Source organism: Lissotriton helveticus, chromosome 10 (assembly GCF_964261635.1).
Source record: "Lissotriton helveticus chromosome 10, aLisHel1.1, whole genome shotgun sequence".
Taxonomy (NCBI): domain Eukaryota; kingdom Metazoa; phylum Chordata; class Amphibia; order Caudata; family Salamandridae; genus Lissotriton; species Lissotriton helveticus.
Window position 1 is genome coordinate 937,173,435 of NC_136071.1, and position 21,941 is coordinate 937,195,375.

The window sequence follows — 21,941 nt, forward strand, 5'->3', positions numbered from 1 at the left end:
CATTTAGAAGGTGGCAGGCTGATTAGACACTTTTTTGTAATCCAAATCAATATCTTGCTGCATACCGACGTCGTACCCTAAAATCTCTTCTCTTCCGAAGACACTTCCAATATTAATTCACCCCTTTTCATGACCCTCATTCACGTTTTGGCATTTAGATGAGCTTAATGTTGTAAACTATGTTTTCTATATCTTTAGTTACCTCATTTTGTCACCTCTGATTTTATTTAATTCTTTCAATTATCCTGAGTGTATTTGTAACTTGTTAGTAAGTAAATATCCTTGGGTAACGTACTCACTTCTATTGTAAAGCGCTCTGACACCTTTGGGTAAAGTCCGCGCTAAATAAAAGTACATTAAGTAAATTAAATGAACGGAAACGTATCACACTGCAGGAGAATGGTGAGCACTCGATGGCTCGGCGTGCTGCTGCTCTGGTCTGTTACGCAGAGGGGGCGGGCCTCACCGATTCCTGTCAGTTGAGTGGCAGGTGCGGGGATATGCGCTCTCTGACAAAAGGAGTGCTGAACCTCGGGGAGCCTATAGCAAGAGAGGTGTCCCCCCCAACACCGGAAGAGTCTGAACCCGTCGAGAAACGCCTCTTGGGACAGAGTCGGTGCACGCTGGGGATCCAGTGAAATCCAGGCAAGTTAAGTGTCATGCGCCGTTACGCAAGAGCCTTTCTGATGAGCACCGCTCGTTTTGAGCCTACCTGATCTGCAGGATAAACACATCTATAGAGCGGAGTATGAGGAAGGGCTGAGTGTAACATTGGATAGACAGGTTCAGAGTCCGTAGCATTAGAAGGAAAGGTGCTAGGGTGAGCAGTGTACTTTTTTGGCTCATTGTTATATTATAAACCCCGCATTTTCTACTTTTGGGACTGGGCATGGGGCCCGGGATTACCATTTTATACACTATACACAAGCAGTCAGGGGCACGAAGTCCTCTGTGCCCCGTGGCTGTTTACTCTGCAGGAAGGAATGATGTAAATAATTAATGCGTTCGGTCACAGCTCGGGGTCGGTGTATTTAATAATTAATGCGTCCTATCACAGCTCGTGGTCAACAGCCAGTAGAATTCATTACAATATTAAACAAAACCATATGCAACACTGCTGCTGCCAAGGACGGGCTGCTTATAGCAGAAGGGAATTATACAATTTTGCGGCCGCAGGTTTTTTCTGTGCAATTCTGTATTTCTCACATTTGATACATAATCCATCATCTGCTGCATAATCTGCAGTTTGCAACAAAAAAGTCCACCTCGAACTGATTCAAAATTACAAAAAAGTTGACATTGTGTACCCGCAAAGTATGCCACTCGCAACGGTTGACAAGTCATCTTTCAGTTTATTGCTTATTCTGGTTTTTAGCTTGTACTAATGAGCTGACATTTTAGCACAGTGTTACCTTGTGTACCAATTACAATGTAGTTAAGTGATAACTATCACAAAATGTGCCGCTTTTTTCCACATAATTTGCCTACTACTACATAATTTAGTCAACCCTGGACATCATTTGGTCCTCCCCTGCTGCTTAATTGCAGCGGCTGTGCCTATAAGACAGTTTGGTAGTGCCAGAAGGGCTGGTCTGACAGGTGTGCATGTATGGGCTGTTTTTACTCTGGTGGACTGTTTTTTAGAGTTGATTTGTCGGATTTTACCACAAATGCATGCAGGCTGCCATACTTTGCAAAATACCTACATTGCATGTCTTAGCAAGTTCCGAGCCAGGGCCGGACTGGCTGTAGCGTGTACCGGGAGTTTCCCTTTTGGGCCACCAGGGTGAGGGCTGGTTTTGGGCAACTGCGGTCCGGTTTTGCAGCATAGCTGCAATAATGGGCCGCTGTAACAAAATCGTCCGAAACTGGCCCTGGCAAACAGCTCGTCGGCAACGACCCGTCCCGGGGGCCGTTCGAGCAGTTTGCCAGGGCCGGTTTCGGTTCTCAGTCCTGCCCAGTTTTGAACGGATGGGTTCCTTCCATTTAGTTAAGTCAGCAATTTACTACCATGGTTTTGGCCTTTTACTGTGAGCGAATGTCACTTCCTGAGTCTTACCCAAAGTAAATTGACAGCAATTGGACTGAGTGTGCTAACCGCTAGCGTCTGCCTTTTAAGATAAGGCCGCTGCTGTGCAGCTATGGTAAGGGCGCTGAACTGGTTACACGTAAGCACATGCATGTGTGGGCTGCACATGCAGGGCTACTGTTTTGCGCAACCCGGTATCTGTGCCCTGTTAGCCTGTCACATAAAGGTTACTTCAACAATTGGTGCTGACCTTAGTGAAGGACCATTCATAGTGTTGGTCTGTAATGCTTACTGGGACTTTCCCAAGAACCCACATCCAATTCTTATGGTACTTCAAGATTTGTCATAAATCTCTGGCGCAGCTTATCATCAGATGTCATAAATCTCTGGCTCAGCTCATCATCAGATTTCAGTCATTTGCTACTCTTACATGCCCAAGTTAATTACTTTGCTCCCCAGAAGAGAGATCACAGGCCTCCTCACACAATAGACCAATTAACAGTGCTTGACCCAGTTCATGTAATTGGAACGAGGTGTGGAGGAAATATGCATCTGATAATTAGCTTCTCACATTGCATGTGGGCTGAGGCCCATCACACCCACTGGAACAAAGGAAGAAGCCTAAACCCTTGGAGCCAATACAGAAGTGGCTTGCCTTTGAAGTTTTCATTAGCAGGGATCAGGCAGAAGATAACCCCCAGGACTAGGATGGGTTTCTCCAGGGCCAGTGACATTGTACCCCCATGCCCCTTTAGGAACATCTGGGGGAATGGACCTGCTGGAGGACCCAGGGTGGCTTCACTAGGACTTCTGTGGACTGGGCCTTGACTCCACTGACACGCCAATGCCCTTCAGGAATTCAAGAGGCTCTGGGACTGAGATAGTGCAGCAGGGAGACAGCACCAGGAGCCATGCAGAGGACAGGTCTGGTGCAGGGAGCCAGAAAATCTAGCTCCTCATGACAAACACCACTTAAGGGGCTAGGAGAACTGCTGGAAATGCTCCTGGTGGCTAGAGCTGGCCACCAGGATTTAAACAAGCCAAAGAAGACCGAAACGCAGGCCTACAGGGCCAGAAATATGTTGCTTTAAAGATTTACCTTTTTAAAAGAAGATCAACTAGAAAGTAAAGCGCATGGCTCTCATACCAATTCGTCTTGAAATACCCAGATGATGTGCCAGGGCCCGGTGCTTCTGTTGTTTTCCTTTGGTAGGGAGTTTACGTGAGGCCCCCTCCAGAGCCAACTTCTGTTCCCAGGGAATTCATCCCCCAAGACAGGGAAGGCCAGAGAGCAGAGAAGCAGGCATTGCGTGATGCTTGCACTCTGCCGTTCCCACATCTAAGGGGCGCACCCCACTATAAAACCTTCCCCTCATGCTCCTTTGTGGTGGTAGAAATTCTTGCTTCAGCTCCCGCCTTCTGAGATCAGCGTGGGCTTGAGCAGCAAACGCAGGATTTTGGCTCTTGAGTGCGTGGGTGATGCAGTCCATTCCCTCCCTCATCCCGCTAACCTCAATGACTTATGCAGCTGTGGGTGCCCCAGGTGGGACCAGGGTACCCATCAAATAAAATACATAATAGGAAAGGAAAGTAAATTGATGGCAGTGCAAGGCAGCTTGAAAAATAAAGAAGGTGGGCCTCTCATTTTGTATTCAGAGAGGCAAGCCTAGAGCGCTCTTACATTGTCCTACAATGGGGTTAATTTGCATGTTACTCTTCTTGTAGTGTACTTCCCCTGCATTTCTGGAGGATTCTGGAGGTGTAGTAGCCCTCCTTCAATGTTTTTGTTATTACTCGCCTTAAGTCTTTTGCAGCCTTGAGGTTACCATTCAGTCTTAGCGCTTCCTGGGCTGGAGTATTTGCTCTTGGGTTTTATAGAGCCGGGGCCCATAGTTGCGGGTCCTATGACTGCTGTGGCAGTCTAATGGTAGTACAAAGAAGACTCTGCATACATTTTTAGATTGAAACTAGTTTATTTATAACATAGACGTTGACAGTGTAAGGTGTAACACTGTATTGAACTCTAATGGTGATTAATACTGTGTTTATTGATTTTAATGGTGGTACAATGTTGAATCATGGCCAGGTTGCTCTTTACTAATGTGGTGACAACCTGACAAAGCCAGTAGGCCTGCCTTATTTAAAAAGATACCCCATATATGGAGATGTTTTATCTGGTAAAGTTGGAGAGTATAGCGAGTATGGGGTTCAGAACCCACTAGGGATGTAATATGATGTGCAGGTTTCTGCAAAGGTATGTCCATCTACTTTTACAAAATTGGAATTTAATGTGTAGTATTTATTTAGTGCTTGTGTAATATAAGTACTTTACTGTTTTAAAAGAAAAAGTACTCTGGATATTGAAATTGTTTATTTAGTGTTCAGTTAGTTAAAACCATAACAATATGCCAAATTCTAATTTTAAAAAGTCTGCTTCATATAAAAGTTACATCTCTATAAAAACATAAAATCCTAAAAAATTATGTAATTGTAAAATACTTTTCATATTATTACTATGATTTAACATTCAGTTCTTCCTTGTGAAATCGTAGAAATGTAATCAATTTACAATTCATTTGAGGGTCATTGGAGTCTAGTCCACATATGATAGCTGACCTGCACGATCTTATGCCTCTATCCTGAAACTCTGGACAATGAGTGTTGCTGTTGTGTGCCAGTGCATTGGGCTCACTAGCTCCTACCACCTCATCTGAGTAGGCCTTGTACTGCTCTGCTTCGCTACCCTCAGAAAGTCAAGTGCCACAATGGGATGCTAGGTTCCCAGTCGAAAGGCAATAGTGGACTTATCACTTAGGTTGAGCTCACATCCTTAGCAACTACTAACCCAATTTCTTACAGCAAACATGGGTCATTTTTGTTATCCACCTTATTCAATAACATGGGCCACCTTTATTTCGGTGCCCAGGTCTATTTTCTGACCTAGTCAGACTCTGTTTGCAGCTGACCACATAGCAAACTGGAATGAAGCAGTGCCCAGCGCTAATAGATATGTGTAAATTCCAGGTTTAAAAAGGCTCTCCAAGAAATGAGATACAGTTTTAGGCAGACCCCCCCCAACTGACTCAGAACATTGCTCACCATAGAAGTTCTGTGTATTGCTATCTCTGCTACAAATTGCTTAATTAAATTCACCAGTTGCCATGAGACATTCTTTAATGTCAAGGGTAGGTGTGTTGTTACTTACATTTGGGGATCCTAGTATGTACTGCTATCCTAACATTATACTCCAACAATGTTGTGGCTAATCTGGCGTTCTTCAACTTGAACTTAAATTTGATCCCTTAAAGTATATCTTTTAAAGGTCTATGATGCAATATAATCACATAGGGGCTTCCTAACATTCTTGCGCTTCACATACATGCTCACCTCTCTTTTTCAGTAATGGAGCAATGGCGCTCTGTTGGACCAAACATCCTGGACACAAAACCTATGGCATAATGAGGGAATGTTTGGCCTTTACAACAGGAGGCATTGACTTGGCGGCCTCCCCTACAGTTTCCTGGTCCGCCTTCTTTCTTCATTTGATAAGCCTTTTTCCATCTAAACCGCCCACTCATAAGGCTCCTCTCAGCCCCCAGTCTACGATTTCAACCCAAACTATGGTATTAAAAAACCCCAGAAACAATGCCATGCGTGCTCTTAAGAAATCTCCTGGGAACAGTGAGCTCTTGAACGTGTATAAAACCTCCCAAAAAAGATTTAGGCAGGCTCAACAAAAAGATAAACAACTTTATTTAGGTCAATTCTGGTGCAAACTATGATGGGAGAGCAAAAATCGCAACTCAAGAAAATTCTGGGCTTTAATCCATTGCCAAAATTCTAGACTACCCTCATCTGGGTGTGCAAAATTGCAGAAGCCGACTGGTCTGCCTTTTTGACCGAACACTTTAGGGCCACCGAGGGATAAGCTTCTACAGACATCTGTTCTCTCAACCTCACGAAAGCAAGCCCGAGTAAGGGCTGGAGCAGTTCCATCGAATTCTCGGAATCTTTAAGTGGGGATCTGCTGATTTCTCAAGACATGGTCACAAAAGTACTAACAAAAGCAAGATCTGATGGAGCGCCTGGTCCGAACGGTTTACCACAGATTTTGTTCAAAACAACCCTTGGTCAGGATATTTAACTACTCTTTTCAATTTTGCACTAAGAAGCTCAACCATTCCTGACTCTTGGCGTGGCGCAATAATTCATCTGATTTATAAGTCAGGATCTCATGCGTCCCCAACCAATTAAGGACTAATCGCCCTTTTAGAAATTGAGGCAAAGTATTATGCAAGTATTCTATTGGAGGAACTGAGAACCTGGGTAAAGCAGAATAACTTGATCCCAAGGAATCAAACTGGCTTTACTGCTGACTCTGGCACCACAACTAATCTGTTGGCACTGTCTATAATTGTTGATAATGCACTTATTACATTAAGGTCGGTTTTCTGCTGCTTTGTAGATTTCAAAGCTGCCTTTGATCGGGTCCCCAGGGCTGCTCTTTGGATCAAGCTAAAAAAATGGGGTATCCCAGCAAAACTTCTGGAGGCGATTATTCAACTGCATACCAGCACATGGATAAAAGTAAAGTTGGGGACTGGCACACATCTCTCTCGGAAAATCATGACAACGAGAGGTGTCAAACAGGGATGTGTGCTGGCCCCACTACTTTTCAACCTGTTTATAGCAGATTTACCAGCCACCCTAGAAGAAATAAACAGCCATCCTCCCAAGATGGGTGGTGAGCTAATAAGAAATCTTCTATATGCTGACGATTTGGTCCTTTTTAGTCTCACCCGGGTAGGGCTGCAAAGGCTACTAAATAAACTACACAGCTATACCTCCTTGAATAATTTAGAGGTTAACCTAAAGAAAACCCAAGTGGTTACCTTCGGCAGGAAACGCAACCATGGTGGTGGATGGCTATATAATAACATGTGTCTTACAATAGGAAAAACATATAAATATTTAGGGGTCAATTTTGATACTAGGGGTACCTTCGCCAAACAACGCAGCGAAATATCAATAAAAGCCATGAATCTTCAGGTGAACCTCTGTAAGCTCTCAAAAAAACTGTCTGGCCCGAGTTTATCACCTCTGTTGGAAGTCATGAGAGCAAAAATCGGGCCTACCCTGTCGTATGGCATAGAAATTTTTAGGGGAAAATTAAACGCCAACTTAAATCAACATGTGACTAAAATTTATAAAAAAGCTCTTCACTTGCCTAAAGCTGCTTCTGCCGATCAGATTAGGTTAGAACTAGGTTTATTAAATTACGACATTTCAAACCCTGGCACTTATTTGAATCTGTGCCACAAACTCAAGCAGGCAGACCTAGAGTCCTTGGAGTCACTACTTTGGCTAGACATTTCTCAGAAAAACCTAGGCGGCTCCTACGCCCATTTTTTTTAAGGACTGTGTCCAGCAACTGTCTGCGGGTGAATTATGGGATCTTAACCCCAGTAAGACAGTTTTTAAAATTAGCATCAAGAAACGCATACGAATGAGGTCCCAAATCACTGATAAAGCTCTCTTTTCTAAACGCAGACACGCATGGGCAATAATAAATTTTTATGGGTCGCCTCCCCTCCTATTTGTCTTGCACCTACTCCCTGCACTTAAAACTTAGTTTTATGGCTCTCAGGTTGGGTGACTGGCAACTTTTAAAGAATTTACCTTCCTGGCGCCGAATGACAGAGGATCTATTGTGCAGAGGGTGTGGTAAGACGGATGAAACCCTGGAGCATGTAGTATGTCTCTGCCCGGCTCTACTGCTACAGCGCAGACGTAAGCTGAAAACTGAGTGGAATATCATATTTGAGTTATTTTAACTGTTTATTTATGTATATGTTTGTATGTACTCCACTTTTATGATTATATCTTTTTTAATCAAATAAAGTATACATTTTTAACTATGGCATAATCTTTGCACCCATCTATCTGGCTCAGCACAGCTGCACATCTGTATGCACTAGCGTTAGTTATGGTGTGACTCATTCGTACAGAGACAAATGTTAGTACAGGAGATGCTTGGGACATTTTTCAAAATATTTTTTCAAAGGCTATTTCTCACAACTGATCTCATTCAAACTTGTTTTTTTAAGCAACAATCTGAATACTTCTTTTGAATCGTCAAAACCCTTAACCAATTTTGAATGAAATGTTCAGATTGCAAGACACATTCGCTGCTGGTCCTTATCAATAGGGAACAGGGCTTCTGTACGGAATCTTCCAACCCAGATCTAGGTTTAAAGCCATCGGAAGACAAAACCTGTTTTAAATGCTCAGTTTCTTTTACTCTTAAAAATACAGTTATTGTCTCCAAATTACCTCCTCGTTCATAACATTTCCAGAACTTTTTCAGCAGTTTAATCATGCTGTTGAATTGTGTCCCCAACAATCAAGGTGTCATCTTGAAAGACTACTGCATTGTTGACTTCTTCTAGCAGTTCTGAAATAACCCCTCAGAACGTTGACTCAGTTACTGTTAGTTTAAAGGGCATACAACAAAACTGATATGTACTTTTTATGGGTTATGAAACTGTATAATGACTTGAGTTTGGTTCTGATACTGGCCTCCAAACATCTCAAACATGTTACTAGACCTGCAGGTCTAGTAACTTAAATATTCTACTCAACCTGTTTGTAATGCTCTTGACCCATAAACTGGGTTCAAATGATGTGATTGGAGGCAAATATTTATAATTCAGAAGAAAAATCCTCAGCCCACGTAAATAGTGTCACAATAATTCTAAGAGTGCGCGGTGTGAGCACCAATTGAACACAAGTAAGTGATTTCTTGATCTTTTCTTTATTCTCTGGGTCTTCAGACAGTCGACAAGTGTTTTGTTGGTTACAAGGGAAATCGTCACGCAACTTTATCAATGCTATGTCCTCTTTAGAGAAACCCTTCTTTTGTGGTGATAATTCCAACCCACAAAAGGATTTTTTATCTCGCGACATCAAATACAGCAGTGCATATATCCAAGGGATCCTATTACGTCCCCACAGTCTCAGATTTGTGATTTGATGTATCCGGTCTCAAAAAGTAGCTACTATTTACGTGTGCTGAGGATTTTCCTTCTGTATGTTTAGTTGGCTAAGTCCGCTAGTTCGGGGAGATCAGTGGTTCTCCTCACCTTACAGCACTGTTACAAAGATAGATAGCTTTACACCAATACTTGTGCTATTCTCATGAGTGGCACCATAATTCCTAAATAAAATACTACTGTCCAGAAGCTTCTAAATATTTATAATTCATTGAGCCACCATTTTTTTCATCATCACATGTGAGAGCACCTTCAAATGTGCGAGTTCAGCGTGTTTGCTGTACAAAAAACCTCTTTTGTTTGATTTAATAGACTAAACCTGTTTCTTATACATAATACAAATCTAGCAACATACAGGGTGCACATGACCCCTGACTTTCCTCTTAGTTCATTCACGTAAACCAAGGAGGGAGGGAGCCCCATACCCTTCTAGACTCTAGGCTACACCATACATATTTACAAAAAATAGCTCTAGCAGGAACAATTCAAAAGTTTTTTTAGAGGAACAGCTTACTGTTTGTCTCCTCTGGTGGTAGGGAAGTCGAACTAGCTTAGTGTACACAATTAATAATACACCTAAGGAGGATTTGAATCTATTACCTGATAGAGGGCATTACTGTATAGTAAGTTAAAGTGCAGCTATTTTTGGTCTTTTTTTAGTATTGTTTTTGATCAAAATCTTTTGACAAAGTGTAACTGAAAAATATCATTACATTTATACAATAACACAGTGGAAAGAAAACAGCATTAGCATAAAAATGAAGGGAACACAAGTAACCGCAATGGCGGATTATCTGCCCATATTATAGCACTAATAATATGAGAGTAGCGCCTTCCGGTATCAACGCCTAATCGATTTATGACCATCTAATATATGGCTAGGAAAATTTTATCAAATATATTTATGGTCACAAACCCAATGGTTTACATAGATGTTTTTCATTTCTTGAAAGATTGATGTTGAGCGTAGTATTAGTTGCTTAACTCCATATTGCTTTATTTCGAACAGAAGCTCGTTTAAAAAAAAACAAAGGGACAGTTTTCAGGGATGGGGGCAGGGTCTTCAGGCTCAGGGGGAGGGGGGCCAGGGTAGTTTTTGAGGGAGGCCTTAGGGTAGGGTGACCAGAATTTTAAAGCCAAAAACCGGGACATATCAAAAAAATAGAAGAAGGACTACAATTTTACTCCAGGTGAGCGCACAGAATGACAGCGCTCTTCAGCAGAGAGTTAAAGGACAGGCAGTAAGAACATACATAAAATGCAATTTTTTAAACCCAGTTACTTGCCTATTAATAACATTGCTTTCGTGAAACGACTGATAACTATCCCTGCTTTGTAAAACGTAAAAAATCACCTTCAGCCGTTTTCAGTCGACCCTCCCTAAAAACTGGGACAGGAGCTAAATTTTCTGACATCTGCCGGGATAACTGATGAAAAACTGGGACAGTCCGGGCAAAGCCGGGACGCCTGGTCACCCTAGCTAAAGGTAAAGGGTCGGGGTTGTTTCAAGGGCTGGGGCAGGTTGAATTACAGGGCTGGGGTATCTGTGTTGGGGCACAGGGCAGGTAGGCTGGAATATGCAATTTACAATGCATATCCCTTCAGCAATCATGCCTTACAACGAAATTCATTGTAAAGGCATGCATGGTAAAGACTCGGTTGTAGTTCAGACCCCGTTGTTAGGGCATGCATGGTTGTATCATAAAACCACTGGTATGTGCTGACAAAAAGAGAGTATGCGTTTGGAGTAAAAAAAAAAGATAAAGTGATCCCAATACAGGTTTTTCTTTTTAAAATAAAAAAAGTAATGCTCGTCTCGCCATGGGAGCAGGCATGGCGGAGACTGACTGTAAAAAAAAATGTCTACATGTCTGCTGAACTTGTTTGGGCAGGCAGGCGGAGTACTCACCGTTGTAACCAAACCGAAGGACCGCCCAGCATTAAATCGGGTGGCGAATCTTCATGTTTACGGCATGTTCACTCAGTCTCTGTAGCGACGTAGTAAACATTCCACCAACATTCAAATGAGGCCACTAAATTTTGAAATGCTTCAATATTCCCATTTTTGTGAATCAAATTAAGTAGTTTTGTTTTATGTTTACTTGTTTCTGTACTTTAATGTATTGTTTTGAGTTCAAATCATAGATATTGCTTAGACAGTTTTCTCCAGCTTCCAGTAGTGATTCAGTGGGGGTTCACAGAAGTCAAAAGATTGAGAACCGCTGATTTACATAACTGCACGTAAGTCAATGGTTCCACATATCAATGTAGTGCCCAATTTCCACTAGAGAAGTACACCAGTCTACACTCAAACAAATGTCCAGGCTAATGTAACTTGGTAAATTGTGTGTCCTATAATTTTATAATATGTGAACATGTAAGGAACCTATGGAAAGATAATTTTTCTTTTTTTAATTTTTACCCTTTGTACTTGACAACAATAATAAAGATATTTAAACAAAAAAGGTCATAAGTAGGACTGGGCCTCTTTTGTTGTCGACGTTCCCTGTTGGGTGGTCAGCTCAGGTCATACGTGGAGCTGCATGGTTGGAATAGCATCTGGGGCTCCTGTGGGGTGCAAATGGACTTGTTTGTGAGGATGGGTTTAGGCTTAGCTGCAGAGTATTGTACTGGGTGACGGTTAGGCTGCATGCTTGTGCATAGTGGCCTGGTGCCTTTCACCCTAGTCCTCTTAGGCCCCAATGGCTAATTTGGTGGAGGTTGGGTGCTGATTCATTGCTATTGTTTCTAGATGCTGCTTCCAATATCCTCAGGAAAAACGTGAACTTATATTGTCCTCTGGGGGTCTAATGCGATCACCAGCATGAGATCCCCTTGACGGGGCTTGGTGTGATGATGTATGATTGTTGGAGGAGCCAGGCTCGGTGAGGATGGACTCCTAGGGCCACGGCTCTCCTATGTGAGTTTAGCTTCAGACTGTTCCTGATGCCTTAGAGGTTGGAGCCCTTTTTTCTCCCTATACATGGGAAATTGGGCACATGTTGATCACACATAAGAGGACTCAAATCAACGCCCCCATCTTGTATTTTAGTCACCCAACTCAACTCTGTGCCTTACTGTTTCTGTACTTGGAGACCAGTGATCTACCTTAGAACCTCCCATCCACCCCAGCCACTCTTTAGTCAGTGGAGTCGTTCCTCTCATTAAATCAAACAGGCTGTTCTGGTCTGGCTTGAAGGCGCAGCTGTTACCAGAAACTTGTGTGAAAATCTCCAGGAGAGGAGCTTTTTTTTCCACCCACATATTAGTAGCCCACAGTACAGGATTTGATAAGTCCGAAGTTATGTACTTTCTCTTAAAAAAAAAAAGTGCTTCTTGCACTATCATTGGCTCCCATGGGATTACTATTCACCCAGATGGCCACCACATGAAACATGACGTAGCAGTATTGTGGAGGAAGCACGTCGTTAAATGTCTTTCCCCTCAAAAGTACAGATGCATCCAGTTAGAAGGCTTCTAGTGGGCACTGAATCATCCGCTTTCCTTGATGTGTGCCGAGAGCCGTGCGGACTGTCTCACAACCCGAACAGCCAAGACTGATCACATTATCCCCGTGCTGTGCTGCATTCCTGGAGCAATGCCACCGTGCAGCCTAGGTGTCCTAAAATATATTTTCTCCAGGCTATGCACTCTGCAGTGGGGACGGGTATGGTGTCCTACGTGCAACATGAGACGGGGTAACGTAGATCATTGGGGAGAAGCCATAGGTTGAATGTAGATTCAATGCCCAGCACGCAAACGTGCAGTGCCAATTTCTGGAGGCATTCTCAGGCCATGGGTAATTTGCACCAGATAGAGGAAGAATCACAATGTGTTTATGAAATACACTGTCATCCTGGATGTGGTGTCTTGTAAATATGTATAGCAGGTCCCTTCTGGTCCCTGATGGACTCCATAGAAGAATTACATAATTGTTTGGGTGTGGTTAATAAAGTTCATGATGCAATTCTGACAGTGAGTTAATGGTTGCATACTGAAGAATAAAGATGTGCACTACAGAGCTCCTTGAGTGGCCTGGTCATTTGCAAGCTGTCGGGCTGGGGTGGACGCTACATCTGGGGTTGAGTTAGGGAATCTGCAACCCGAAGTAACAAGAGTGCTCTCCCTGTGAGTACGCTGAGGTACTGCAAACCGCTCATGCGTGCCACATGCGCTTCAGTTGAAGTGAAGCAGTTGACGGTTGGTGTGTGGGTAGTCAAAGCACTACTCCACCCAGTGCAAGGCTTTCCAAAAAGGTGAAGGCCCTACTGAAAGTTCAGTCACGGTCGGCCTAAAACCTGTTGGTAAGGTAAAAAGAAGAGGTGTTGTGCTGCAAGATTGTACAGAGGGAGCATACATTCAGTACAATAGCGCCAAAGGCAGGGATGACTAGGTACAGAGATGCACAGAAGGCCGTGACAGCCAGTTGCAGAAAAGCGTGCCAGAGGAATCATCCAGGCGCCACAGAATGCTACAGGCAGTGAGACCCAGGTACAATACAGAAGGTTGATAGTGGTGACCACATGTACAGGAGACAAAATAATTACTCACCACCGAAGATGAAAAAGAGGCCATACGACATCAGAGCGGCCGTGACAACACTGATGCAAGCACACAGCAGGAGCATAGAGATGGTATGAATGGAACAGGTTTCAAGCAGGCAGCTCAGGTCACCAGAGCAAGCCCCTCTCTCAACAGCAGGAAGTTCCACAGGTGGTTATGATGCTGCCATGTTCTTGAAGTCACTGCTTCCATTCGATACCACCAAAAACAGAAAATTGGCGCCAAATGGACTGCCTGGATTGAAAGATTTGATGATTGCATGGATGCGCTGGAAGAAATAAATAACACAAAGATTATGAACTGCTTAAAGAATCTTTCAGGTGATGGAGGGAAAGAAAATACTACAAGCTGATGAAACATCTTAGCGTCAGATTAAGGCGGCATTCCGAATGAAGTTCAATCCACTGCCCAATGTTGACTATGAAAGGTACATCTTTAACCAAGCCAGACAGCAAGCTGGAAAAATAATGGATTAGTTTGCTTAAAGACTTGAGGCCCTCATCAAGCATTGGAAGTTAATTGAATTCAATGATGAAGAACCCATCCGTCTCAATCATCGATGATTGCCTTTCCGACTCATTCAGACTACGTATGCTGCACGAGACTCAGTCTGAAGAGAGTGCTGTGAGAGCAGTAGAACATGCAGATCGATAAGCTGCTGAATAGGAATCTGAAGTAGCCCAGAGTGAATGAGCATTGAACATGAAAATGTAGCGGGGTCTGAAGGAACACGCAGAACGCTAGGGCTGGGTAAAGACGGTTTTATTTTTAAGTAGTCATGTCTTTTACGGGTTGCCAGTTTTGCACCACAGTCAGACAAAGCATTGAGGTAGAAACAAAACAAGGAAACAACGAGGAGTCCCCTCTTCTTCCGGGCTTAGCTGTCCTCTCCTTATCATCGGGCCGAGGTAGTGAATAGGCTCCGGAGTCCCCAAAAGAAACCAAAATACAAGGATACGGGTCAGTATCACGTCCCGAGGACATGTGCACACGAGGAAGGGGGTGAGAGGAAGCACACTGGTGCACAGGTGATCAAGCAACGAGAGCGCGAGGCTGTGAGGAGTGATAGTTAGGGGATGGATTATTTAAAAAATGTACACTAGGAGGCGGTGAGCGGTAACGCTGTTAACCCTCCGGCTTCTCCCGCCTCCAGACCCAGACAGAGAATCTTGCCCGTACCTGGGTCAGCCACGCTCCTCCAGGGGCGCGGCTCGGCGATGCGTGATCCCGGTGGCCTCCTGGTTTTAGCTCCCAGTCTCCTCGGTAGTCTTCTTTCTCCGGGCGGGATGGCTGCTCCGGTCGTCTGGGGTTCTCCTTTGCGTCTCTGCTCCACGATTCTTCCTCTTCCGCGTTCTCCAGTCTCGCTCTGGTGTCCATGCACGTCTCGTTCAGCTTTCCGGGACTCCTTATTGGTCGCCAGCCCGTGACGTCACTTGAGGGGGCTGTGTCTTCCCAGTTAAAGGGACCTTCCTCGATATCGGACAGACCCGTGTATGAGGATGGCCACGTATCCTCCTGGCGAGAAGAAAGCATAGGGGGTGAAAGTTCCCGGGCTTCCCACCAGCCACCCCATTGGCCTGTTGATTCCCTGCTGACCTTGTCACACTCCTCCACCCTTTGATTCTCCCGATTGGGGAAAGGAAATGTTCTGGAAAGATAATCCGCACTAACGTGATCTACCCCTTTCGGGTGTTTGACTGTGAAGGAGAAAGGATGGAGAGAGAGGAACCAACGGAGTACCCATGGATTATGAGCGATGTTGCGGCTCATCCACTGGAGGAGGGCGTGGTCAGTGTACAATGTGAAATGATGACCCTCTAAATAATATCTTGGTTGATCTATAGCCCATCTGACTGCAAGACACTCACGTTCGATAGTGGGATACCTCATCTCTCTAGGAAACAGTTTCCTACTGATGTAGACAATCGGGTGCTCTATGCCTTCTAGGGATTTTTGTGAGAGTATGGCGCCTACCCCATGGTTGGAGGTATTGGTGTGCAAGATGAAGGGATGCGAAAAATCAGGGGAACACAACACAGGACTGGAGGTGATGACTTGTTTCAATGTCTGTAATGTGTCTAGCTTCTGTTTTGTGGGGTGTAAGAGGACCTGGGGTTTCACGTCTTTCTGAAGGTTTTGGTTAAGGGGGAGGCCACCTCTGAAAATCTGGGTATGAATCGACGATAATAGCCGAACAGGTCCAAAAAAGCTCTCCTCTCTTTTGGTGGAGGGAAAGGGAGTATCTGTGATGGCCCTGACTATTTCCTCCTGGGGAGATATGAGACTGTGACCGAGAGCGTATCCTAGATACTTCACCTTTTGGAAGGCAACTCGTGATTTCTTGGCATTGATATGTAATCCAGCTGCTTGCAGAGCTTGTAGGATAGAATGAAGACGTTGTATGTGCGTTTTCCATTCGGGACTAAAGACCACTATATCATCTAGATACGCTGATATAAATGTGTGGTGGTCTCTCAGAATTGTGTTAATCAGTCACTGGAACGTTGCGGGGGCTCCATGCAGCCCAAACGGTAGCACTGTAAATTTGAAGAGCCCGTCGGGTGTTGAAAACACAGTCTTTTTCCGATCCTCCTCCCTCAAGGGTACTTGCCAGTATCCTTTCGTTAAATCCAATGTGGAGATGTAACTGTCCTCCCCTAGCTTCTAAATCAGTTTGTCTATACGGGGAATCGGATAGGCATCAAATGATGATATGTCGTTCAGCGCTCGAAAGTCCATACAAAAACGGATGCTCCCGTCTGGCTTCGGCACCATCACAATGGGTGATGACCACTCTCTTCTTGACGGCCTTATAACTCCTAGGTTTAGCATGTCCTGTACTTCTTGTTGGACAGCTTTTCTTCTGGCTGCGGGTATCCTGTAGGGTCTTAGTGTGATCACTTTACCCGGTAAGGTCTCTATCTTATGTTCAGCTAGGTGGGTTTTTCCAGGTAGGTCGGAGAACATCAAGGAATAAGGAGTTAAGGCGTCCATCAACTCCTCCATTTCTTTTGGGGTCAGTTCGGCGTTGATGACTAGGTACTTAAAGGTGTTGGTGTCACTTGCCAGGGTTGGTACTGTGAAGGTTGCAGCTTTCGGAGGCGGACCTATCCACTTTTTCAACAAGTTAATGTGAAATACTTGGGTGCGTTTCGGTGTCATCTGCAGCTTGTATGAGGGTCCTTTCCACTCACTCTTAAACTTGTGAGCAGATGAGAGTAGCAGTACCAGGGCCCACTCGTTCACCTTTAGCGTTCTCCATCTTTTCCCTCTGTTGTAATACCGACTCTGTTTTTCTTGTTTCTTGGCAAGGTTTGTGTAAGCCAGGTCACGCAATTTTCCAATCTTGGCCTTTAACCCTTGGGTATATTCCAGCATCCCTCTAGTCTCAAGCGTCTCCTCCTTCTCCCAGGCTTCCTTCGTCATCTCCAGGAGACTCCGTGGTTGTCGACCGTACAGCATTTCAAATGCCGAACTGCCTATGCTGCTTTGTACCTGGCTCCTTATTACGTATAGTGCCAATGGTAGGAGCTGGTCCCATTCTTTGCCGTTAACCTCCAACATTTTCTTTAGGGTGGTTTTCAACGTTCCATTATACCGCTCCACTAGTCTGTCCGTTTGGGTGTGGTATACGTTAGTCCTGATGTGACGCAGGTTCAGGGTTTGGCACACTTCTTTCATTAGCCGAGACACAAAAGGTGTGCCTTGATCTGTCAGAACTTCCTTAGGGAAGCCTACCCTTGAGAACAGCTCCAAGAAACTCTCTGCTATGTTGCGAGTGGTTGGTGTATGTAGGGGGTATGCCATGGGAAATCGAGTGGCATAATCCACAATTACGAGTGCACATACGTTTCCCTTCTTGGTGCAGGGTAATGGCCCTATCCGGTCCATTCCAACCCGTTCAAATGGGACTCCTATCACTGGCAGGGGTTGTAGTGGGACTGCTGGGGGCCTATGTGTGTTTCTTTTCTGACAGATAGCACAGATTTGACAGTGTACCTTGATATCTTTGTAAACCCCGGGCCAATAAAAATGCCTCAACACGTTGTGAGTGGTTTTCTCTGCCCCGGTGTGTCCAGCTGTGAGGTGAGAATGCGAAAAAAACATTACTTGGTCCCTAAAGGACACGGGTACTAATAGCTGCTGGGGTTCAGAAGGGGTGGCCTGTCGATACAACAATGCATCCTTGATGATGAATCTAGGATATGTGGGGGTGAGGCTATCCTGAGTACTATGGGCCTGCTCCCACGCATTATATAGGGAGGCATCGTTGGCCTGTGCAAATTTAAAGCTACGGGCGAGAAGCCAGGGCTCTGAGGTGATCAGGGCTGGGGCGTCGGGGGGGGGGGGGGTGGCTATTGTCTGGTTGTGAGGTCCTCCCTTCTGTGGTTTTAAGCATGTGTCTAAACAGATTAAGAATGTCGGGGTTGTCCGTCCCTATAATGAGATCTTCTGGGAGGCTGTCTATGACCCCCACTTTTATGTGATTCTTCATACCTGCGGTGTGGATGAGAGGTGTAACAGCTAGGGGATAGGGTTTCACATCACCATGTGCACACCGAATGTGTACATGGGATTCAGGTAACGGCTGATCCCGGGTAACCAATGCATCCTGAATTACTGACTGTTTTCAGGCTGAGTCTAGGAGGGCTCGGATTGTCTTACCATTCACCTGTACACTTACATGAAACGCAGTCCCCATCTCAGCGGTGTATAAGATGGACTTGGGGATGTATCCCACTTCCATTGGTTCCTCCGTTAGTCTCCTCCGAGGACAGGCACGGGCGATATGGCCCCACTCCCCACACTCACTGCAATGGGGGCCCTTTACGTTGGGTAGTTCGTATTTTGGCTGTCTGGGTTTTGTCAGTTCCATAGTCTTCGGTTTCTTGTCCCCCCGATTGTTTTGAAGGCGTTGTTTCTCTGCCTCCCATCCGCCCACCTTTGGCTGCACACGCGAAAAGGTGGTCGCCATTTCTATGGCTTCTTGGGCGGTCAAATGAGTGTGTTGGCATAGCCACTTTTGGGTATTGTATGGGAGGGCATCTAGATACTGCTCCAAATATATATTTTCCATTATCTCTTCTTTGGAGCTAATGCTAGGGCTTAGCCATTTATCGGCTGCCATTTTGAGTCTGAAAAACAGTATTTTTGGATTTTCGCCAGGTGCTCCTCTCTCCTTCCTGAAGCGTACCCGGTAGGCTTCAGCATCCAGGCCCAGGTGGTCTAGGATGATCAATTGTATATCGCTATAGGGGGCGTCTCCAGTGGCCTTAGCCACCTGGTACGCAGCTTGTGCCTCTCCCATCAAGATAAGGACCAAGAAGAACGGCCACTTCTCTAGGGGTCAGCTGCTCGCCCTGGCTACCCTCTCGAAGTTAGTGAGGAAGGCGTCAGGACCCTCTCCTGGTATATATTTCTACAGGGAGACTCCAGCCTGGGTGGGGTGACTGGGACCTCGAATTTCTCGAAAGGGGTTGACAGGTGGTTCTGTTACTGCTTTCTGAAAGCCCTCAAGCTGCGCCGCAATAGTGTCCTTGAACACGTCTCAGTCTGCTTTGGCAGAGGCCATCTGACGCTCGACCGCCCATTCAAGCTTTTCCTGCCCTTTAATGAAGTGTTGGATTAAAGCGTCCATCTTGGTATCACAGATGGGGTGTTCTATGCCCGCATTCTCCACCAGTGTAGCGGGGTCTGAAGGAACACGCAGAACGCTACGTCTGGGTAAAGACGGTTTTATTTTTAAGTAGTCGCGTCTATTACGGGTTGCCAGTTTTGCACCACAGTCAGACAAAGAATTGAGGTAGAAACAAAACAAGGAAACAACGAGGAGTCCTCCTCTTCTTCCGGGCGTAGCTGTCCTCTCCTTATCGTCAGGCCGAGGCAGGGGATAATGTAGTATACTGTTTAGCCCTGTCACACTGTATGGAACCTTTCATTTTCCCTTCCTCCCAGTAATATGATAGCACCAGCTTACGGGTTAGGTGACAGCTGCACTTTATAAGTGATATAAAAAAAGAAATACCTGCAGAATGCAAATTGAGTTAGTCCTCGGACCCTGTGCTTGTAACTGTTCTCCCGGCCTTCATGTTTAATTAAACAAACAGTTCCTGTTTTGTCTTCAGTTATTTAAGAGAATTCTAACTCCAGCAACATTTTGGCGAGCTGATTAGGACCTCGAACCTAAAGGAAATAGACCCTGCCTCTCGGCCTTTTTAACTGAAATGGTCTAACACATGCCATTCTTTTAACCGGAGTCCGATCACTGTGATCAATAAAGTATGTATAACTGCAAGTGAGTCGCAACTCATTTTGGCTTAGAGAAGCAATTTTCTTCTTTCACACCACGGGGTCCGATTGGCTGAAGAATGACATAAGCATCGACACTGCATTCCGTTTAATTTTTCTGGTTCTTTTTTCCCCTTTTAAAAAACTTGGGCACAATCTTTTCTCTTTCTTTATGGTCATATAAATTACGAATGATGATATTGTGAGCAAACTGGTGAGTACCAACCAGCAGCTCCTTTGGTGATGCTTACTTGAGGTACTTTCTGACCCCTCGCCCCTTTTTCTGGTTTTGCTCATGAGATGAGACGATGTCTGGTGTATTGACAAACTTTTTAGAATTTGAACACTTGAAACTGGGCATGACTGGCATTCTGGCAAAGCTGTACTCTGAAAATGTATAATGATCCTCCATAATCAGGTCATTTGCTGTATGGTACTTGGTGTACTGTATCCTCTGAGATTGGGCAGGGTCCCTGGACCCGGTCAGGCACGGACGGGTTTAGATGGGCTTACCTTTGCGCCAGCAGGGCGAGCCCGCTTCCCAGCTGCCATTTAAGGCGTCATAGGTTCGTAAGCCAGAACACTGACCTCTGACGCCGAATTACACTCGATTGTAGAGAGGGGTAACACTACCTCTCTACCGCCCTGTATGGCTGCACTCTGACTCCTGGCCTGTCTAGCAGCAACGAGGAGCTCGTTCTGAGGATCTTGCTCTGATTCCTAAGTAAGTGCTGTAATATAAAAATTCAGCATTTCTCTCCCAATTAAAATAAGTACAATTTTAAGATACACAATAAAAGGCACACAGACAGGCACACTAAAATCGGCACCTCTTGCTTTCTGCGATCTGATTTGGGTGCATCTGGGTGTGGTTAATAAAGTTCTTGACGCGATGCATACAGTGAGTTAACAGTTGTGCTCTGAAGAATAAAGACATGCAGTACAGAGCTCAGTGTCTTTATTTGCATACTACCGGGCTGTGGCGGACTCTACACCGGGGTTTCTTGGCACTATCTAACAAAATGTTGTTTCCCAGATCAAAAGTATGCATGTTATTCTTTGTGCCGGGTGCATTTATTTTATTTGGGGTCATGCTCAGAAAATCTTTGAGGTGCTACTGTAATGGGAAAGTGGTAAGCCAACTCTAATTAAAGGTGTAATTTTGACACATTTTATTGTTGCGGGCGCTAGCTTCACTTAAGCCCCGGGTTGCTTTGAAAGTTGTTCCTCTCTTTTTCTTTCTCCCTCTGTGCTTTGAAACATCCCTTACCACTCCTGGAAGCTGAAAGGGGTTTTGTAATATTTGTTATCCTTTTATTTGTAGAATAATGAAGTGCGGATTGAAAACAAAGTCTGGGGCATGCCTAGCCCTGAATATCCTATCATGCGTCTTTACATTTATTTGCATATTTCTAACATTTAGCCTATTTTTTCAATATTTCCAACCATTTTCAGATTGATTTTATTATTAATTAACTTAATGCGAGTTGCTGCACCCCACTAGTAGTCCCTTCAGAGTATAAAATGATGCCTGTTATTTACCATGCCACGAGGCCACAGACTGAGGTAAACATCGCTTTATCAAAGAACATTCGCACCATGCTTTATTGCTAAATATAAATGTTTGCATGTGTGTGGAGGAGTGTATAATTACATATTAGAATATGCACCTATCAATGTATATTTACATATTTGAACATGTACCTATCTTATTATATATTCATAATAAAGAGACGCGGCCTTCAGTAAACTGTTTCCAAAAGTAGAGATGGTCAAATACTTTGTAAGCGCAGCAGCTCGGAGCAATTTAGATGGGTAAATCTACGAAGCAGCGACACGTTTGATTCTAAAGGCGGTAAAAGTATGGCTAATTGACAATATTTATTAATTTAATTTTTAACAAAAATAAAACTTAGGCACAGAATATCATGGAGCGCAATAAATAAACATACTTAAAAAACAACTGATTGTCTCACAGTGAGATGCCACTCATGAGGACAACTTCAGAG

General features: G+C 44.5%; 1 protein-coding gene across 1 annotated transcript in view; it reads left to right on the forward strand.

Moving 5' to 3' along the window:
• The first annotated feature begins 383 nt into the window (after window positions 1–383).
• The window catches only part of CROT (carnitine O-octanoyltransferase), a 498,400-nt gene continuing 476,842 nt past the window's right edge, over window positions 384–21,941 (forward strand). Inside the window, exon 1 of the mRNA XM_078663596.1 lies at window positions 384–645. The gene's annotated coding sequence lies outside the window, so the exon portion shown is untranslated. The remainder of the gene's footprint in view (window positions 646–21,941) is intronic.